Raw genomic sequence first — 20,693 nt, forward strand, 5'->3', positions numbered from 1 at the left:
TTACCTACAGATTGTTACATTTGACCCAATGATCCTACTGATGGAATAAGAAAGTGGCAGTTGTTTTTGAAGAAAGCCATCCTTAAGCTGGCTGGCAGCAGATGAGATAACCTAGGGAAGCCCTCTATTAGACAGGAGTGCCCAGTGCCCTATAGTTACCAACAGACTTTATTAAATGATTTTTCTCATGAAGCCTGAAGTTAACATAGAATAGAAATAAAAGTGGCAAGATGGTCCAAAAACCAGAAGACCCATGGTCATTAGAAAATAAGAAGCTAAGCAGCAAAAGAAGCACATTGGAGGCAGTAAGAACAGTTTGAGAAGTGTCAAGAGTACAGCAGAAATAGGCAGTGGACTCATCTGGTGCCATGGATGCCTAAAGATTTAACTTATAGATCCAATATTTACCACCTTTGTAAGTTCTATATATAATAGGTAGAATAATGGTCCTCCAAACATATCCATGTATTAATTCTAGGAACCTGTGAATAAGTAACTTTACATGGTAGAAGGGTTTTGCAGATGTTCACTTAGGAACCTTGAGATGGGCTCTTACATTATTGATGACAGTCCATTTGAACCATCTTGGTCCTTGAAAGCAGAGAGGTTAACTTTTCCCAGTTGTTGTCGGGAGAAAAGGTGATTACAGATGAATGGTTATAGAGATTTAACATTGCTGGCTTTGAAGATGGAGGAAGGAGTCAAGAGTCAAGGAATGTGGGCAGTCTTCAGAAGCTGGCAAAGTCAAGAACACAGAGTCTCCCCAAGACCATCCAGAAGAAGCCAGCTAACTCTAGCCCATTGAGACGTGTGTTGAATTTCTAACTGACAGAACTATAAAATAAGTGTACATTGTTTTAAGCCATATATATGGAAAAGCATTTAAAAAATACACACTTTGCCCTGGCCGGTTGGCTCAGTGGTAGAGCATCGGCCTGGCGTGCAGGAGTCCCAGGTTCAATTCCCGGCCAGGGCACACAGGAGAAGCGCCCATCTGCTTCTCCACCCCTCCCCCTCTCCTTCCTCTCTGTCTCTCTCTTCCCCTCCCGCAGCCAAGGCTCCATTGGAGCAAAGACGGCTTGGGCACTGAGGATGGCTCTGTGGCCTCTGCCGCAGGTGCTAGAATGGCTCTGGTCGCAACAGAGCAACGCCCCCTGGTGGGCATGCTGGATGGATCCCGGTCGGGCACATGTAGGAGTCTGTCTGCCTCCCCGTTTCCAACTTCGGAAAAAATAAAAATAAAAAATAAAAAATACACACTTCAATGTAACATTATTTATGTCATCTTTCTGAATTCCCTATACTTTCTGACTTTAACTCTGAGTATATGCTACTTCTGTAATTAAGAAATGCTGGAAATGTTAAAGAATAAATAATATATGCTAAAATAAACTAGACAACCTCTAAGGCTTGGCCCAGCTGTGACATTATATGAACAACCTAGGAGATGTCTTAACTGTCATCCTATATCATGCCTTTTCTTGAAAGCTATAATCAGTCTTAATTCCTCCACAAAGCGCTACCAATTTTAAATTATTTTTGATGCCTTTATTATTTTTTTTCTTATAGCTCAGGAATATGTGTTTGTATTTAACTACCCAATGATATCAATATAAATCTACATTTTTGTTATATGTATTTTTGGAAAGATTTAGTTATTTGGTAAACAATAAAGTCAGCAAGTACTTGCTGAGGGTACTTTGTGTAACCATGAGGTCATTTATATGATGAATATTTTTTTAGTCTTCATTAAGCTTGGTATGGTGCAATGTGACCGATCTCCAGATCATGTTAATAGAGCACAAAATCTACTGAAGAAATTTTAAAAAGACATTTTAGAGATTCTGTGGCTTAAACAAGACTTGATCTTCACAAGCCCACCAACCTTATCTAAAGCCTGAATCCCTTGAGACCCATTTACCCAGTAACAGGGAAGAGCTGTTAACTGATATCAGAGTTAACAATATTGGTAATAAACACAACAAATGAGGTGGTGTTGCTGACCAGGCAGTGACACAAGGGACAGAATATCGGACTGGGATGCAGAGGACCTGGATTCAAAACCCCAACGTCACAAGCTTGAGCCCAAGGTCACTGGCTCGAGCAAGGAGTCACTTGCTCTGCTGTAGCCCCCTGGTCAAGGCACATATGAGAAAGTAATCAATGAACACTAAGGTGCTGCAACAAAGAATTGATGCTTCTCATCTCTCTCCCTTCCTGCCTGTCTGTCCTTATCTGTACCTCTCTCTGTCTCTGTCACACACACACACACAAAATGAGGTGGTGTGACTTCTTAGAAGGTACTTGTGGACTTGGCTTTGATGAGTTAACAATGCAGAGCATGCCAGCAGTACCAGTTCCTCACTTGAGCAAGAATGTGTTAGTTCTTATCACGGTCAACCATCTTCAAGGCTCTGAATGACCCTAAACCTAATTTGGCATTTGGACAGGACAAGAGGTATTTTACATGACTTGATTAGAGAATTATGAAAGTCTGTTTCCCATTAGGTCACTTTAATTCATGGCTAAGCTGAATTCCCTGGACCTGTCTCCAGCAAAAATATACCCCCCAGAGGGATGAAGGAAATAGAGCAGAATTTTAGGAGAGGGATCTCAGTACTTTTTATCATGTCTTTATTCATCAGATATTTGTTGGATACTGTAACTGTGGTCTCAATGTTCATGTGTAGAAGAATTACCTGGTAGGTTTCTACTCCCCAGAGAAACTGATCAGCAATTCAAGAGGATTTGGAAGCAAGACCTACCTCTGCAGACCACTTTGTAAACATTTATTTGGTCCTCAAAATGAATAATCAGTAGGTCCCTGTCATCAGGAGTCTTGAAATCCAAGTGAGAGAGATACATTATTGTGATATTATCCAATCAATGTAGTAACTAAAGTTCTAATGACAGTGAAAACAATGAGATTAAAACTAAGGTAGTGGCAATGAGTATATACAGAATGGGTCAGCAAGATTGGAGCTTTAGTTAAACAAACAAACAAAAACAAAACAGAATTTGGTGACATTAAATTTAAGAAGCAAAGGAAAGAAAGTTTGCAATGTTTAGGAGCAGAGAGACTGTGTCCCCACCCCAATTCATATATTGAAGACTAATCCCTATTTCGATGGTATTAGGAAATGAGATTTGGGGGAGATAATTAGGTTGTAAGAATGGAGCTTTCATAAATAGTATTAGTTCTGTAATTAGAAGGGAGATTCTCTCTCCCCATGTACGAACACAGCAAGATGGTGGCCATCTGCTAACCAGGAAGTGGGTTCACCCCAGAATGTGACCACGCTGGCACCCTGTTCTTCGATATCCAGCCTCTGGAACTGTGAGATATTAATGTTTGTTGTTCAAGCTACTCAGTTCATGGTATTTTGTTAAAGCAGCCAAAACTAAAACAGACACTAAGGCTTGCCCAGACTTAAATGGGAGTAGGTGATCCCAACCAGAGAGCATAGCTGAATGAAATGTGTGAGGTCCAATGGTGAACATGAGTAGCAGTGAGTAGGGGAGGTGCAGTGAACTGCAAAGGAACTGAACCAAGTCGGAACAGGGTCCACTAAAGAAAGAAAGAAGAGTCTGAGAGGAAAGAAGTGGTCAGTCACTTTAAATGAACAGAGGAAAAAACTTTGTAATGTCTATTGGTTTCATTACCTGGACTGCCATGGTGATATGATATTAAGAGGGACAACTGCAGTGGAGAGCTAGGAGTGAGAACCACACATCAGAATGGAAGACATGCAGTAAAGAAGGAGGGAAAGGAAGGTGTGGAAGTTAAGTCATAGAATGTAGGCTGCTCTTTCAGGAAAGTTGAGAATGAGAGAAATAAGAGAAAAGGAGGCAAAGTGAGAAGGTAGACAGAGCCAAGGGACTGGGATTTAGGGCTTCCATGTACATGTAGACAAAGGCTGTTGCTTATATAATAGGAAATGTTGAGATGAAAACTGATTTGAAATAAGTTGCGTTTTCTTTTTATATTTCTATTATCTTAGAGTAAAATAATTCTATAAAAACCAAAGGGAAAAAATGAATAGTGCTGAGGTTTTTTGTTTTCTGTTTTTTGTTTTTTATTAAGTGAGAGGCAAGGAGGCAGAGAGACAGACTCCCACACGTGCTTCAACCAGGATCCACCTGGCAAGCCCATTAAGGGGCGATGCTCTACCCATCTGGGGTGTTGCTCCCTTGCTCAGCAACCGAACTCTTCTTAGTGCCTAAGGGCAGAGGCCATGGAGCCATCCTCAATGCCCAGGGCCAACTTGCTCAAATCATTCAAGCCATGGCTGAGGAAGGAGGAGAGAGGGAGAGAGAGAGAGAGAGAGAGAGAGAGAGAGAGAGAGAAAGGGTAGGGCAAGGGGTGGAGAAGTAGATGGTCACTTCTCCTGTGTATCCTGGCTGGGAATCAAACCCAGGACTTCCACATGCCAGGCTAAGGCTGTACCTCTGAGCCAACTGGCCAAGGCTGTGCTGAGGTTTTAAGTAATGGCAATCAGTTAAAAAAAAATTCTGATCTTTAAAGAAGTAATCTTTTGATATGAGATTGTGAAACAGGCTGCTCTGAGAATGAGGAAGATGAACATGTTCAGGAAAGAGGAAAGATAAATAGTCAACCATTATAGAGAGAAAAATGGTTGTAAATGACCCCAGCCCTAGGCAGTCCCACTGGGGCCTAGAATCATTGTCAGGGGCAGCTTGCATACCTAGAGAGAGGCATGATTTGACTTGCTTTTTAATTAAGTGATTGTGCAGGCAAAAAGGAAAATCCAGAAAATTGCTTTGTTAAATACTAATGGACCTTTGGTATTTGGGTATTTGACTGCGAGTCTTTACTCAGAGGCCATTCAGTTGGATGTCAATCCACACTTTTTGATATTTAGAAAAGTCAGATACATTGAGGAGTCAAATCTTTTCAACCATCAAAAGTAGCCATGTAGTTTTATTTTTTATATTCTCTTGAATAAGATGTTGTTTTCAAATTGCTACTCCATGTGAAACCAGAAGGGCAGTTTCTATAGTTCCCTCAGAAACCAAGTGCACTCAGATGTTTTCAGTCTCATGTTCTGTTTGTGTGCATAAGTACGCTTCTGGGTGAGACCGCACATGGGCACAGTTTCAGACTGACAGGAGTTATAAATGCCTAAGAAAAGTCCGAAAAGAACACATCCCCCACTGATAGCAAAGGTTCACTGTGGACAAAACGGGGGAGGAAACTGAAATTAGGGTTGATGACCAAAAGGTACTTTAGTTTTACCTGCAATGGCAGTTGTTTATAATGTAAATTTATTGCTTGTAGATTTAAAAATTTAATTTTAAAAATTATGAAAAATTCATCATCAACAAGATTTTCTCCATCATTTTTGGGAAGGCAAAGATAGTTATCATCCAGTACAGGGCTAGGTAAGCAGGATACAAGTAGTGAAGAAATCAGCATTTGGTGCTTGCCAGAACCCTAAATGCAATGAGTACTTTCAATAAATCAAAATATTTTCAATTTTCCATCAGTACTCTCTTAAATATAATTCAGTCTTTTTCCCTTTCAATCTTACTAGGTGCTCATGTTTCTTCACATAGCTGTTCTGTGAGCTAAAAAATGGTTTCAGCTTTGCAAAGGTCTTAATGATAAACATAAAAAATGGCTATTAGTATTATTAGTAATCAAGTGGTAACGTTTGAAGCTATCATTCAAAGAATTGAAGAATGAGCAGAGAATGAAGATAGGATGGATGGAAGAGAGAACTTCTTAGAGACCATAAGAGATGCTCAAAGATCTCCCATCCATGGCTCTTACCCTCAGCCTGGCATGAGGGAGGCTGGGCTCATAGCTCCTGGATGGTGAGAGAGCTTTGGGACAGAGAGTCAGTGGGAGATGAGCAGGCAGAGTCCTGAGCAGCAGAAGGGCCTCAGTTGAGGTTTTTTGGGAGAAATTTTGTGAGAAAAGAGATTGGCTTTTGTTAACTTTTCCCAGTGAGTCTGGGTGGTTCTGGAACATAAGGGAAAGTAAATTGAGCTTCCTCTTAATGTTGCAAATGGGTGAACACCAGGAGAACAAGAAACAGAAATCAACATGGATGCATTGCTGAAATAGCTGGTCGTGGCATCTGGCCATGTAAGTATGCTGGACTCCAGGACTGGCTGATAGAGTGGGGGACAGAAAAGACAGAAGACAAAGATGTCCTGAGAGAGAAAAGGAGGGCTATAAATGGCTAGAGAGCAGAAGAGAAAGGTGGGCAGTTTCATTTTTTCAGCTCTTGGGGAAAGAGCTGATTCTCATTCATTTTCTATTTCTTACAACATTTATTCAATAAATATTTTTAATATCATGAGTAAACTTAATCATGAGAACACTTATCTCACTAGATTATTTCCCCCTCTAAGCTATGAGTTTCTTGAAAGCAGGCCCTGTGTCATGTGGACTGATACATCAAAACACCCAGGATAGCTCAGGGGACTTTGCAGGTATACGGTAGTCATTGAACAAACAAATGAACTGGAATTTTTTGAGCTCTGATTTTTTCAACAAAAAATGAAAACCACAAAACCAACTCCCCTTCCTGAGCAGGGATGAGGCATGTTATAATACTAGACAACTTTGCTCTTAAAACTTGCCAAACCAACCTTGAGTATATTCATTTAAATTCCTCAGTGGGCAGCTGATTCCCTATAGCTAATACTGCCTTCAATCTTCGATGGAAATGAATCAAGCAAATGGAATTTTTAAAAATATGCACAGACACACATAAATGTGCACACAACTTGGCCATAGATTTTTTAACTTTTTTATCTCCTCATTTCTCCCAACCCTACCCCTCAGTCTCCACTTCATACAGCAGTCACTTCCTGAACCAAACATTCATGACAAATTTAAAACAGTTGCCTGGGGTTTGGCTACTGCTTAACAGGTAGTTATAAACTGTTCTGTGGAGCTAAGCAAGATTCCAACTAAGTGAGACAGCATGAAGAAGCTAATTAAAGCAGTCAAGAAGACTGTCTAAATAAAGATGAAAATGTAAACACGGCCTTAATTGGATAGAGTGATTAGAAATCACAGCTGTTTGTTTTTTGTAAGAGCCATCTGTGGTTTGTCAAAATTTTGACACACGGCATAACCTACCACTAATCAAAAAGAAGAAAATAAACCCCCTGAAAAATAAATAAATAAAAAGAAGAAGAAGAAAATAATCTAAAGCTGTGAGTAGGAAAACAGACATAGAAAATCTCCATCCTTCCAAGTGGGAAAAATATTTAACTTGTTTCTTGTTTTTCTGATCTGTTTTTAAACCACATCTGAGCTCCTTAGTTTGCCTTGACAAAAGTGCCCTCTTTCCATTCTGAAGAACTCAGCAGTGGAAGGTCCAGGCTGCTCAAAGTGGAGGAAGAAGCAGCAAGCAGGTTGTGGATGAAAGAACAGAGCTAAGTGTAATCAAGTTGCCAAGTTTCAAGTACTTTATTTAAATGAAGCCCAAGCTTAGCTTTTTTGGTATATCGCGAGTGTCATTGACTTACAGAAACAACTAATGGCATTAATATTTTTCTGAAACTGACACATTTAAATCATACTGCTTAAACATCTAATGAAGAATATAATACCTTAGCTAATTAGTACAAGAGGGAAATGAATAGAGGTACATTTTGAAATAATATGTACTGCCTATATTGCTCCTTTATTTTTATAAATTTATTTTGAATAATCTCCACTATAAAATAAAAACTTGGAAAAAGCATATATAATTTAACCCCAAATCTGGAACAGTTCTTGACAGATAACATGTATCTAGTGTGTTTTTTTCTAAAGAGAGGAAGAGATAAAGATAAAAAATAGAGTAGCGATGATATTTTTACCAAGAATATTGTTAATTAAACTTAAGATTACAATATATGTATGCTGATTAATATAAATGTTTTTTGCTATTGATGTATTTATAAGTTCCAATTGCACAGGCATTGGCCTGAGTGCTTGTTTCTTTGCTTAAATGTAGCGTCTGCTTATGGTCATAGTATTCCTTAGTATAATGCAGGCTAGCTCAACATTTAAAATGGATGGCATGGATCTGAATTTCAGAGAAATTGTATTGCAAATTAAAACAAAACAATAAATCAAAAATCATAAGAGTGCAACTTACAACATGGGAGGAGTGTGAAGATGAGGGGACAACCAAGGACAATGCTTTGCTTTTCTTGCCTTGATGTTGGAGTAAGAAGGAGCAGGAGCATCAGGTACCACAGGGTCATTTTGGGAGCATCAATTTTTCAAGCCATCTCTCGCTTTTCTCAACCCTTATATCCCCAAATCATTTTCTAGGTACAAGAAAGGGGTGAGAAATGAGGAAAAGAGGGGGGGGGAATCAAACAACTTAGTTGGGAATAATATCAGTTGCAACTAATAATAATAACAAATATTTATATATTGCTTATGTATTTATTTATGCCAGGCACTCTTTGAATGTTTTACATATACAAACTTAACTAATTCTCACAGCAAGCCTATGATTATTCCCATTTTGCAGATGAAAAAGCTAAGACACAGAAATGTCAAAAGTGTTTAAAGGGTAAAGGTAAATGTGCCAAGCTTTTTTTATCCACTCTGCTACTGATGGGCACTTAGGCTGTTTCTAGATCTTGGTTATTGTAAATAATGCTGCAATGACCATAGAGTTGCATATATTCTTTAGAATCAGTGCTTCAGGATTATTAGGATATCTGCCAAGAAGTGGGATAAAAGGTAGTTCCATTTTAAATTCTTTGAGATAACTCCATACTGCTTTCCACAGTGGCTGCACCAATCTGCATTCCCACCAACAATGTACAAGGGTTCCCTTTTCTCCAATCCTTGCCAACACCTGTTGTTTGTTGATTTACTGATGATAGCCATTCTGACAGGTATGAGGTAATATCTCATTGTGGTTTAACTTGCATTTCTCTGATGAGTAGTAATGTTGAGCATCTTTTCATATGTCTATTGGCCATCTGTATGTCCTCTTTGAAGAAGTGTCTACTCAGTTCCTTTGACCATTTTTTTTCAAAGAGAGAGATAGAAACATCAATCTTTTCTGTATGTGTCCTAACTGGGGATCAAACTGCAATTTTTGCGTATTGGAACAATACTCTAACCAACCAAGTTATCCAGCCAGGGCCCTTTGCCCATTTTTAAACTGGACTTTTTTGGTGTTGAGCTTTGAAAGTGCTTTATAAATTTTAGATATTAATCTCTTATCAGATGTATCAGTAAATATGTTCTCCCATCAGCAGGTTGTCTTTTCATTTTGTTAATGGTTTCTAGAAAACTAGGTATCCATAAAAAAGGAAGTCTTACCTATTGCAATAACAGGAATGGACCTGGAGAACATTATTCTAAGTGAAATAAGCCAGTCAGAGAAAGACAAGTACCATATTATTTCACTCATATGTGGAATCTAATGAACAAAATGAACTAACAAGAAAAATAGAGACAGACTCATAGATAGAGAGCAGACTGACAGCTATGACGGGGGTGGTGCAGGATGAGAGGGGTAAAGAGATTGAGCAAGAAAGGACAAGAAGAAAGAAAAAACTCATGGATACAGACAACAGCGTGGTGATTTCCAGGGTAATGGGAAGGTGGAGGAGGGTATAGTGGGCATAAATGGTGATGGACAAAGACTTGACTTGGGAGCAGATGAACTTTTAATATTGTGTACAGAGATGTGTTTCAGAATTGAGCACCTGAAACCTGTATAATTATGTTAACCAGTGTCCCCCCCAATAAATTCAATCAGAGCATGTCTACTTGTCTGATACTCAAAAGCACAGCTGGAAAAACACAAAGGGTTTGGGATTAAGTGACTTTTTAATTCCCTTCCACATACTTAAATCTAAATTTTGATAACACATCTTAAATAGGAGAGTCTTTATTTGTGTACCTAGCTCCTAGCAGGGTGCTTAACACAGGGTACACGCTCAATAAATAATTGTAAAGTGGAAGGATGTTTTGTGTTATTTTATAGTGGCACTCTGGAACATATTGAGTCCATAAAACCACAAAAGTTCCAATTTGGTTGGCCTTAAAAATAGATTAATTTTTGCTTCCATATAGCTTAGAGAGGAGCTTATGCCACTTAGAAAGCACATTCCACAGTTTCATTAATTTAATAATGTAAAGGTCACCTGTGTTTCTCAAAATAACAAATGGTACAGAATCAAACTAGATTTCTTACCTGTCTGTCTCTAAACTACAAACTGTCCACAGTGAATCAGAAGTTCCAGCAGAGAAAAGAAGCAGCAGCTCAGAAAGGAAATGAACTGAGACAACATCACTTCACAGTAACCGGAAGGAAAGACACACACACATTACGCCACTCACATTCTACGTGTGTGGTTGGTTGCTCAGTTAGGGAAATGCTTACAGCTGCCTTTAGAAGCAAATCTGGTAGCTGCAGCAAGAGAGAAGAGTGATCATGAGACACGTCTGAGCTGTCACCCCCTGCCTGCCTGCCCAGAGAAAAGGCAAGAACTCCAGAAAGACCAGATGATTCATCAGTAGTTCTACCCTGGGTGAGTTCTTAAACAACTTGCTGTGAGCTGAGGGGAGAAGTTGGGGAGACTCACTCAGACTCTGACTTCCTGAGTTGGTGTCAGACATCTGGTGTATTCCTCACTGTTAACAGGCCTTAAGTGAAGGTGGGAGGAACTCAGCATGCCCCAAAAGACACATAGGGATTCCAAGTCTCCTTCAAGTTGACCTGGAGGCACTGACTTTTTATGTACTTAAAACTTACATAATTCTATTTTTTAAAATCATCCTGGGTAAGGTGCTTCCTGGTGTGTAAATTGGATGGCTCCTCTCTCTTCCTACAGTCCTCAGAGAGCTTACCTGTGATAACCTTGAGCTTTTACTTTTCCTAAATTATTTCAGTACTTAAGAGTTTAAGCTGTCACACCTTTTGATGAACTTGATAATGCCATATTCAGCCCCTCTGGGAATGACTCCTAGGGGCAAGAAATGGTGATTGAGAATTGAACTCAGTGTATCCCAGCTCTGCAGATAACTGGCCAACTGAACCCTCTCTAGGGGGCTGGGGACAAACTACAGTTGTTCCACCTGTCCACACAGGGCTGCGCCAACAGCTCCATCCATACTTTTCTCTATATTTGTTAATTCAATTAAGTCATTCATTCAAGCAATTGCTTTCCTTTCACAAAGGATTTAAAGTAACCTTTTTTTCTTGCTGAGATTACTTCAGAATAAAGAATACATGAACTTTAAAGGGGAGAGCTATTCTGAAAGGGTGGTACAGTAGTCCCACCCCTCATCCACGGTTTCACTTGTCGCCTATTTGCCATTAACCATGATCCAAAAATAGTAATTGGAAAGTTCCAGAAACAAATAATTCCTAAGTTTTAAGTTATGCACTGTTTTAAGTATCATCCTGTTCCATTCTGCCCAGGATGTGAATCATCTCTTTATCCGTTGTCTCCCTGCCCATTGCTCACTTAGTAGCAGTCTCGATTATCAGATCTACTGTCTTGGTATCACCGTGCTTGTGTTCAAGAAAACCTTATTCAACTTAAAATGACCCTAAAGCACAATAGTGATGCTGGCAATTCAAATATGCCAAAAAGAAGCCCTAGTGTGCATTCTTTAAGTGAAAAGGTAAGATCAGTACAATAATATATTTTGAGAGAGACTATATTCACATAACTTTTTTTAGTATATTGTTATAAATGTACTATTTTATTATTAGTTATTATTTTAATCTCTTGCTGTGCCTACTAATTTATGCTTTAAACTTCATCATTGGCATGTATGCATAATAAAAAACATAATTTACATAGCATTTGGTATAATGTTTTAGGTAGTTTTGGAATGCCATCTCCTGCGGATGGATAAGGGGTGACTACTGAATATTGTTTAAGGCTATGCGGGGGTAAGTGGGCAGTCCCACCCCACCCCGTGCTGGTGATGAGTGGTGGAAGTGGGTGCTCCAGTGGTTTGTTTGTTTGTTTGTTTGTTTGTTTGTTTTTGTGAGAGAGACAGAGTCAGAGAGAGGGACAGACAGACAGAAAGGGAGAAAGATGAGAAGAACCAGTTCTTCATTACAGAACCTTAGTTGTTCATTGATTGCTTTCTCATATGTGCCTTGACCAGGGGGCTACAGCAGCCTGAGTGACCCCTTGCTCAAGCCAGCAACCTTGGGCTCAAGCTGGTGAGCCTTGCTCAAACCAGCTGAACCTGCGCTTAAGCTGGCAACCTCGGGGTCTCAAACCTGGGTCCTCCGCATCACAATCCAACACTCTATCCATTGCGCCACTGCCTAGCCAGGTTCCAGTGGGTTTTTTTGTTTGTTTTTGGACCATGTTTTATTGTTGGACTATATTTTATTGTTTGTCTGTTTGTTTATTGATTTTAATTTATTGTGCTTACATAGATTCTAGTGTCCCACCAAATACATCCCCCCACCCCTGTGTTCCCTTCAACATCCCCTTTGCCCCCCTCCCTTCAACGCCCTCCCCCCTTCCCTCCAGGATTTGCTTTTCTGCTCTCTATAATGCTGTGTTATGTATATATTCAGGGTCCAGTGTTTTTAACTCCTGCTTGGAGCCCCTCTTTTCCCCCAGATGCTGGTCTCCCACCCAGATGTGGATGTGAGGAGCAATGGCCATGACAGAATACTGGGAACCAGCCATGCAGGTTTCATCCTTGTTTCTGCTTCCGCCCAAGTTTGGTTATTTTCAAGGACATTCCTGTTCTAAGGACGGGGTGGAGAGGCGTGGTGGAAGGGGAAGGATGTGAAATCAGTTTTGAGTTAGAGCTCCACAATTTCTTGTTAATTAATTTAACAACCATCGATGAGTGACCACTGCATGGAAGGGACTGGTAAGAAAAGCTTACATAAGCAGAGACAAAACTGATGTTTCCCTATACCCCGCTCCAGAATACAGTCCAGGGTAGAGGCAGCCCCATTAATTGATAAGTACACAAATGTGATGAGGACCAGAACACACAGTGGGGGACCTGATCCCCTCTGGCAGTTGGGGAGCTTTCCATGAGGAAGGTGCATACAAAAACTGAAAACCTTGTCAGAGTTCACAGGCAAAAAGGAGAGGCTTATGGTCCAGGCAGAGGAAGCAGTTATACCATGCTCTGAGCTGGGAGACCACAGAATTGGCTAGCACACTTAAGTTTGGTGTGGCCAAAGAGAAGAGAGGAGAAGCTCAGGATGAGCCTAATGGGACAGAATTAAAAACACTTAATAAATAGATAGGGACAGACAGGAATGGAGAGAGATAAGAATCAATCATTAGTTTTTTGTTGCAACACCTTAGTTGTTCATTGATTGCTTTCTAATATGTGTCTTGACCGTGGGGCTACAGCAGACCCAGTAACCCCCTACTCAAGCCAGCGACCTTGGGTCCAAGCTGGTGAGCTCTGCTCAAACCAGATGAGCCTGTGCTCAAGCTGGCGACCTCGGGGTCTCAAACCTGGGTCCTCCGCATCCCAGTCCAATACTCTATCCACTGCTCCACTGCCTGGTCAGGCTGACCTTCATTTTTAAGGAATCCTTTTTGCTACAGTGTGCAGAATGGATGGGAGGGGCTATGTCTATAGATGGAGAGACCAGTTAGAGCAATAAAGTCAGACAAGCGAGAGTATCTGTGGGAGTACAGACAAGATAAGAGTGGTGACAGTAGAGGTGGAATTATACAACTAAAAATTAGTCAAGTTAGAAAGGAAAATCAACAGGACTTGGTGGTGGACTAGAAACAAGAGCAAAGTGAAAGTATAAAAAATGATCCTCAGTTTCTTGGTTTGGGCATCCAAATGGATGTTGGTGTTGCTTCCCAATGACATGGACTGAAAAAGCTGGTGGAGACTCAGCCCGGAGCAGTTCAGTTCTGGAATTGATGATTTTGGAGGGCTTAGCAGACATCCAAAAGCAGATGTCAGGCAAGCAGTTGATTTTGATCAACATGTAGATCTCAGAAGCAGAAGTCTGGGTATCTTTGGCATGTGGATAGTAATTGAAGCCATCAGTACAATGATACATACAGTCATGCATTGCTTAATAATGGAGACATATTCTGAGAAATGTGTCATTGGGCAGTTTTATCATTGTGCAAACATGTAGGGGCCATAATAATCAAAATGAGATTAAATCAAGCACAAGAGATAATGATACAAAGAAAAGACACTGTAAACACCAGATGTATGAAGCTACTGTCCATGTATCACAGTACACTGTTTTACAGCTAACATTTTTTTACAACTAGAAAGAATACACTTTAAAATAATGATATAAAGTACAGTATCGCAAACACATAGACCAGAAACATAGCCGTTTATTCTCATTGCCAAGTATTGTGTACTGTACATAATCGTATGTGCTACACTTTTTTTTAATTTACAACTGAATTCTTTCTTTCTTTCTTTCTTTCTTTCTTTCTTTCTTTCTTTCTTTCTTTCTTTCTTTCTTTCTTTCTTTCTTTCTTTCTTTCTTTCTTTCTTTCTTTCTTTTTGTATTTTTCTGAAGTTGGAAATGGAGAGGCAGTCAGACAGACTCCCGCATGCGCCCAACCGGGATCCACCCGGCATGCCCACCAGGGGGTGATGCTCTGCCCATCTGGGGCGTTGCTCTGTTGCAACCAGAGTCATTCCAGCACCTGAGGCAGAGGCCATGGAGCCATCCTCAGCGCCCGGGCCAACTTTGCTCCAATGGAGCCTCGGCTGTGGGAGGGGAAGAGAGAGACAGAGAGGAAGGAGAGGGGGAGAGGTGGAGAAGCAGATGGGCGCTTCTCCTGTGTGCCCTGGCCGGGAATCAAACCCGGGACTCCTGCATGCCAGGCCGATGCTCTACCACTGAACCAACCATCCAGGGCTTGTGCTAGACTTTTATACGACTGGCAGTGCAGTAGGTTTGTTTACATCAGCACCACCACAAACACATGTGTAATGTGTTTTCCTTGGACATCACCATGGATACAACATCACTAGGCAATAAAAATTTCTCAGCTCCATTAAAATCTAATGAGACCATTGTTCTGTACACAGCCTGTCATTGACTAAAATGTCATCATGCTGGTGTGCATGACGATGAGAGTATCAAAGGAGAAAAGAGAAGGGTAGTTGAGGCTTAAACCTCAAGATATTCTAACATTTAAATAAAGGTACAGGAGAATGAGCTCCCTGAGAATACTGAGTTGGTTTTTTATTTTTTTATTTTTTTTTTTTAAATAAATTTTTATTAATGGTAATGGGATGACATTAATAAATCAGGGTACATATATTCAAAGAAAACATGTCTAGGTTACCTTGTCATTAAATTATGTTGCATACCCCTCGCCCAAAGTCAGATTGTCCTTCGCCACCCTCTATCTAGTTCTCTGTGCCCCTCCCCCTCCCCCTAACTCTCCCCCTGTCCTCCCTCCCCCCACAACTGGTAACCACCACACACTTGTCCATGTCTCTTAGTCTCATTTTTATGTTCCACCAATGTATGGAATCATGTAGTTCTTGTTTTTTTCTGATTTACTTATTTCACTCCTTATAATGTTATCAAGATCCCACCATTTTGCTGTAAATGATCTGATGTCATCATTTCTTATGGCTGAGTAGTATTCCATAGTGTATATGTGCCACATCTTCTTTATCCAGTCTTCTATTGAAGGGCTTTTTGGTTGTTTCCATGTCTTGGCCACTGTGAACAGTGCTGCAATGAACATGGGGCTACATGTGTCTTCACGTATCAATGTTTCTGAGGTTTTGGGGTATATACCCAGTAGAGGGATTGCTGGGTCATAAGGTAGTTCTATTTGCAGTTTTTTGAGGAACCACCATACTTTCCTCCATAATGGTTGTACTACTTTACAGTCCCACCAACAGTGAATGAGGGTTCCTTTTTCTCCACAGCCTCTCCAACATTTGCTATTACCCGTCTTGTTGATCATAGCTAATCTAACAGGGGTGAGGTGGTATCTCATTGTAGTTTTGATTTGCATTTCCCTAATAACTAATGAAGCTGAGCATCTTTTCATATATCTGTTGGCCATTTGTATCTCTTCCTGGGAGAAGTGTCTATTCATGTCTTCTTCCCATTTTTTTATTGGATTGTTTGTTTGTTTGTTGTTGAGTTTTATGAGTTCTTTGTAAATTTTGGAAATTAGGCCCTTATCTGAGCTGTTGTTTGAAAATATCATTTCCCATTTAGTTGGCTGTCTGTTTATTTTGATATCAGTTTCTCTTGCTGAGCAAAAACTTTTTATTCTGATGTAGTCCCATTCATTTATCTTTGCCTTCACTTCTCTTGCCATTGGAGTCAAGTTCATAAAATGTTCTTTAAAACCCAGGTCCATGAGTTTAGTACCTATGTCTTCTTCTATGTACTTTATTGTTTCAGGTCTTATATTTAGGTCTTTGATCCATTTTGAATTAATTTTAGTACACGGGGACAGGCTGTAGTCGAGTTTCATTCTTTTGCATGTGGCTTTCCAGTTTTCCCAACACCATTTGTTGAAGAGGCTTTCTTTTCTCCATTGTGTGTTGTTGGCCCCTTTATCAAAGATTATTTGACCATATATATGTGGTTTTATTTCTGGGCTTTCTATTCTGTTCCATTGGTCTGAGTGTCTATTTTTCTGCCAATACCATGCTGTTTTGATTATTGTGGCCCTATAATATAGTTTAAAGTCAGGTATTGTAATGCCCCCAGCTTCATTCTTTTTCCTTAGGATTGTTTTGGCTATTCGGGGTTTTTTATAGTTCCATATAAATCTGATGATTTTTTGTTCCATTTCTTTAAAAAATCTCATAGGGATTTTGATGGGAATTGCATTAAATTTGTATATTGCTTTGGGTAATATGGCCATTTTGATTATATTTATTCTTCCTATCCAAGAACAAGGAATATTTTTCCATCTCATTGTATCTTTTTCGATTTCCCTTAACAATGCTTTGTAATTTTCATTATATAGGTCCTTTACATTCTTTGTTATGTTTATTCCTAGGTATTTTTTTGTTGTTGTTGCAATCGTGAAGGGGATTATTTTTTTGAGTTCATTTTCTAATATTTCATTGTTGGCATAGAGAAAGGCTATGGACTTCTGTATGTTAATTTTGTATCCTGCGACCTTACTGTATTGGTTTATTGTTTCTAATAATCTTTTTGTGGAGTCCTTCGGGTTTTCGATGTATAGGATCATATCATCAGCAAAAAGTGATACCTTTACTTCTTCTTTTCCAATATGGATGCCTTTTATTTCTTTGTCTTGTCTGATTGCTCTGGCCAGAACTTCTAGCACCACGTTAAATAAGAGTGGAGAGAGTGGACAACCCTGTCTTGTTCCTGATTTAAGGTAGAAAGTCCTCAGTTTTATGCCGTTTAAAATGATGTTGGCTGATGGTTTATCATATATGGCCTTTATCATGTTGAGATATTTTCCTTCTATACCCATTTTGTTGAGAGTCTTAAACATAAAATTGTGTTGTATTTTATCAAAAGCCTTTTCTGCATCTATTGATAAGATCATGTGGTTTTTGTTTTTTGTTTTGTTGATATGGTGTATTACGTTAACCGTTTTACATATGTTGAACCATCCTTGAGATTCTGGGATGAATCCCACTTGATCATGATGTATTATTTTTTTAATATGTTGTTGTATTCGGTTTGCCAGTATTTTGTTTAGAATTTTAGCATCTGTATTCATTAGAGATATTGGTCTGTAGTTTTCTTTCTTTGTGCCATCCTTGCCAGATTTTGGTATGAGGGTTATGTTGGCCTCATAAAATGTGTTTGGAAGTATTGCTTCTTCTTCAATTTTTTGGAAGACTTTGAGTAGAATAGGAACCAAGTCTTCTTTGAATGTTTGATAGAATTCACTAGTATAACCGTCTGGGCCTGGACTTTTATTTTTGGGGAGGTTTTTAATAGTTTTTTCTATTTCCTCCCTGCTGATTGGTCTGTTTAGACTTTCTGCTTCTTCATGACTCAGTCTAGGAAGGTTGTATTGTTCTAGGAATTCATCCATTTCTTCTAGATTGTTGTATTTGGTGGCATATAATTTTTCATAGTATTCTACAATAATTCTTTGTATATCTATGATGTCTGTGGTGATCTCTCCTCTTTCATTTTGGATTTTATTTATTTGAGTCCTGTGCCTTTTTTCCTTGGTGAGTCTTGCCAAGGGTTTGTCAATTTTGTTGATCTTTTCAAAGAACCAGCTCCTTGTTTTATTGATTTTTTCTATAGTTTTTCTGTTCTCTATTTCATTTATTTCTGCTCTGATTTTTATTATCTCCTTTCTTCGGCTGGTTTTGGGTTGTCTTTGTTCTTCTTTTTCTAGTTCCTTAAGGTGTGAAGTTAAGTGGTTTACTTCGGCTCTCTCTTGTTTGTTCATATAGGCCTGAAGTGATATGAACTTTCCTCTTATTACTGCTTTTCCTGCATCCCAGAGATTCTGATATGCCGTATTTTCATTTTCATTTGTCTGTATGTATCTTTTGATCTCTGCGCTTATTTCTTCTTTGACCCATTCATTTTTTAGAAGTATGTTGTTTAGTTTCCACATTTTTGTGGGTTTTTCCCCCTCTTTTTTGCAGTTGAATTCTAGTTTCAAGGCTTTATGATCAGAAAATATGCTTGGTACAATTTCAATTTTTCTAAATTTGCTGATATTGTCTTTGTGGCCCAACATATGGTCAATTCTTGAGAATGTTCCATGTACACTAGAGAAAAATGTATACTCTGTCGCTTTGGGATGAAGTGTCCTGTAGATGTCTATCATATCCAGGTGTTCTAGTATTTCATTTAAGGCCACTATATCTTTATTGATTCTCTGTTTGGATGACCGATCTAGAGCCGTCAGCGGAGTATTGAGGTCTCCAAGTATGATTGTATTTTTGTTAGTTTTTGTTTTAAGGTCAATAAGTAGCTGTCTTATATATTTTGGTGCTCCTTGGTTTGGTGCATATATATTAAGGATTGTTATGTCTTCTTGATTCAGTGTCCCCTTAATCATTATGAAGTGACCATTTTTGTCTTTGAGTACTTTTTCTGTCTTGTAGTCAGCATTATCAGATATGAGTATTGCTACACCTGCTTTTTTTGGGGTGTTGTTTGCTTGGAGTATTGTTTTCCAGCCTTTCACTTTGAATTTATTTTTATCCTTGTTGCTTAGGTGTGTTTCTTGTAGGCAGCTTATAGTTGGATTTTCTTTTTTAATCCATTCTGCTACTCTGTGTCTTTTTATTGGTAAGTTTAATCCATTTACATTTAGTGTAATTATTGACACTTGTGGGTTCCCTACTGCCATTTTATAAATTGCTTTCTGTTAGTTTTGTATCTAGTTTGATTCTTCTCTTTTGTTTTTCTATCATTTGTTTCTGTTTGTTTGTGTTCCATACTTCTTTCCTCTGTTGCTACCTTTTTTAAGTCATGTGTTTTTGTGGTGTTTTTTTCTAGGGTGGTTACCATTAAGTAATGAAAAGGGTACCTACCATATTCATTGTAGTACCCTATCTTATAAGTATTTCTGCACTTCATCGTCCTTTGCTACTGTTAATCTCTATTCTCTCTCCCCTTTTTTTTCCTTTGTTGTCACAGTTTAAGTTTGGTTTTATTGTGTTCTTGGTGGAGCTGTTACTTGTGGTGTTGTTTTCTTTTGTTCTTTGAATCTGGTTGGAAAACCCCCTTTAGTATTTCCTGGAGTGGGGGCTTTCTCGTGATAAATTCTCTCATCTTAACAGTCCTTTTGCTTTCAGTTTGTGTGGAACTCCGTAATGCTCCGAAGATAAATTTTCCTGTTTCTAGTTGATAAATTTGTTGTGATTTTGGGGAGATCTGTCGGACGCGCTGCTCACGGCGCCATTTCCGTGACGTCACTCCTGAGTTGGTTTTTTATTAAACACAAAATTACCAAATGACCTAGCAATGTCACTCCTAGTTATATATACAAAAGAATTGAAAACAAGTACTCAAATAAGTACATGTACACGCATTTTCACAGTAGCAAAAACAACTTAAATTTTAATAAACAGATGAATGAATAAACAAATTGTGGTGTATCCATACAATAAAATTTCATTCAGCCACAGTAAAGAATGAAGTACTGATACATGCAACATTGATAAGTCTCAAAGGCATTGTGCTAAGTGAAAGAATCCAACACACAGAAAGCATATAATTTCATTTATATAAAAAATCCAGAATAGGTCAATCACTAGAGACATAAGGCAGCTTGATAGTTATCAGGACTGGTAGCAACAAAAAAAGGGAAGTAACTGCTTAATGGGTATGGAGTTTCCTTTTGGGATAGTAAAAATATTTTGAAACTAGATAGAGGTGGTGATTGCACATCATTCTGAATATATTGGATGTCACAGAATTTTTCTCTTTAAAATGGCTAATTTATGTCATGTGAATTTCACTTTAACATTTAAAAAAAAAAAAGAAAGAAGACTAGGAAGGTATATCCAGAAGTGAAGGAGAATATAGAGTGTATAACTTTGATCAAATGATATAATTCCTGGTGCCTCTTCCTCTGTATGAAAATCAGGGAAATAGCTATCTTGAGAGCTGTGGAAGGATTAACTGTGAGAATTTTTAAAGTATTTGGCAGAGAAAGGGTGTAGTAGAAACAGTGAGTGTCCTACTTACATCCTCCAGTCCTCATTGGGCTGGGCTGACTCCTAACAACCTGAATCAGGTCCTGAGATCTTTCTT

The 20,693-nt window shown here is 39.0% G+C and overlaps 1 protein-coding gene across 1 annotated transcript in view; it reads left to right on the top strand.

Moving 5' to 3' along the window:
- The first annotated feature begins 10,387 nt into the window (after positions 1 to 10,387).
- NEDD9 (neural precursor cell expressed, developmentally down-regulated 9) overlaps positions 10,388 to 20,693 on the top strand; it is a 223,069-nt gene continuing 212,763 nt past the window's right edge. The window contains exon 1 of the mRNA XM_066376924.1: positions 10,388 to 10,533. The gene's annotated coding sequence lies outside the window, so the exon portion shown is untranslated. The remainder of the gene's footprint in view (positions 10,534 to 20,693) is intronic.

The sequence above is a fragment of the Saccopteryx leptura genome, chromosome 3 (assembly GCF_036850995.1).
Source record: "Saccopteryx leptura isolate mSacLep1 chromosome 3, mSacLep1_pri_phased_curated, whole genome shotgun sequence".
Classification (NCBI taxonomy): Eukaryota; Metazoa; Chordata; class Mammalia; order Chiroptera; family Emballonuridae; genus Saccopteryx; species Saccopteryx leptura.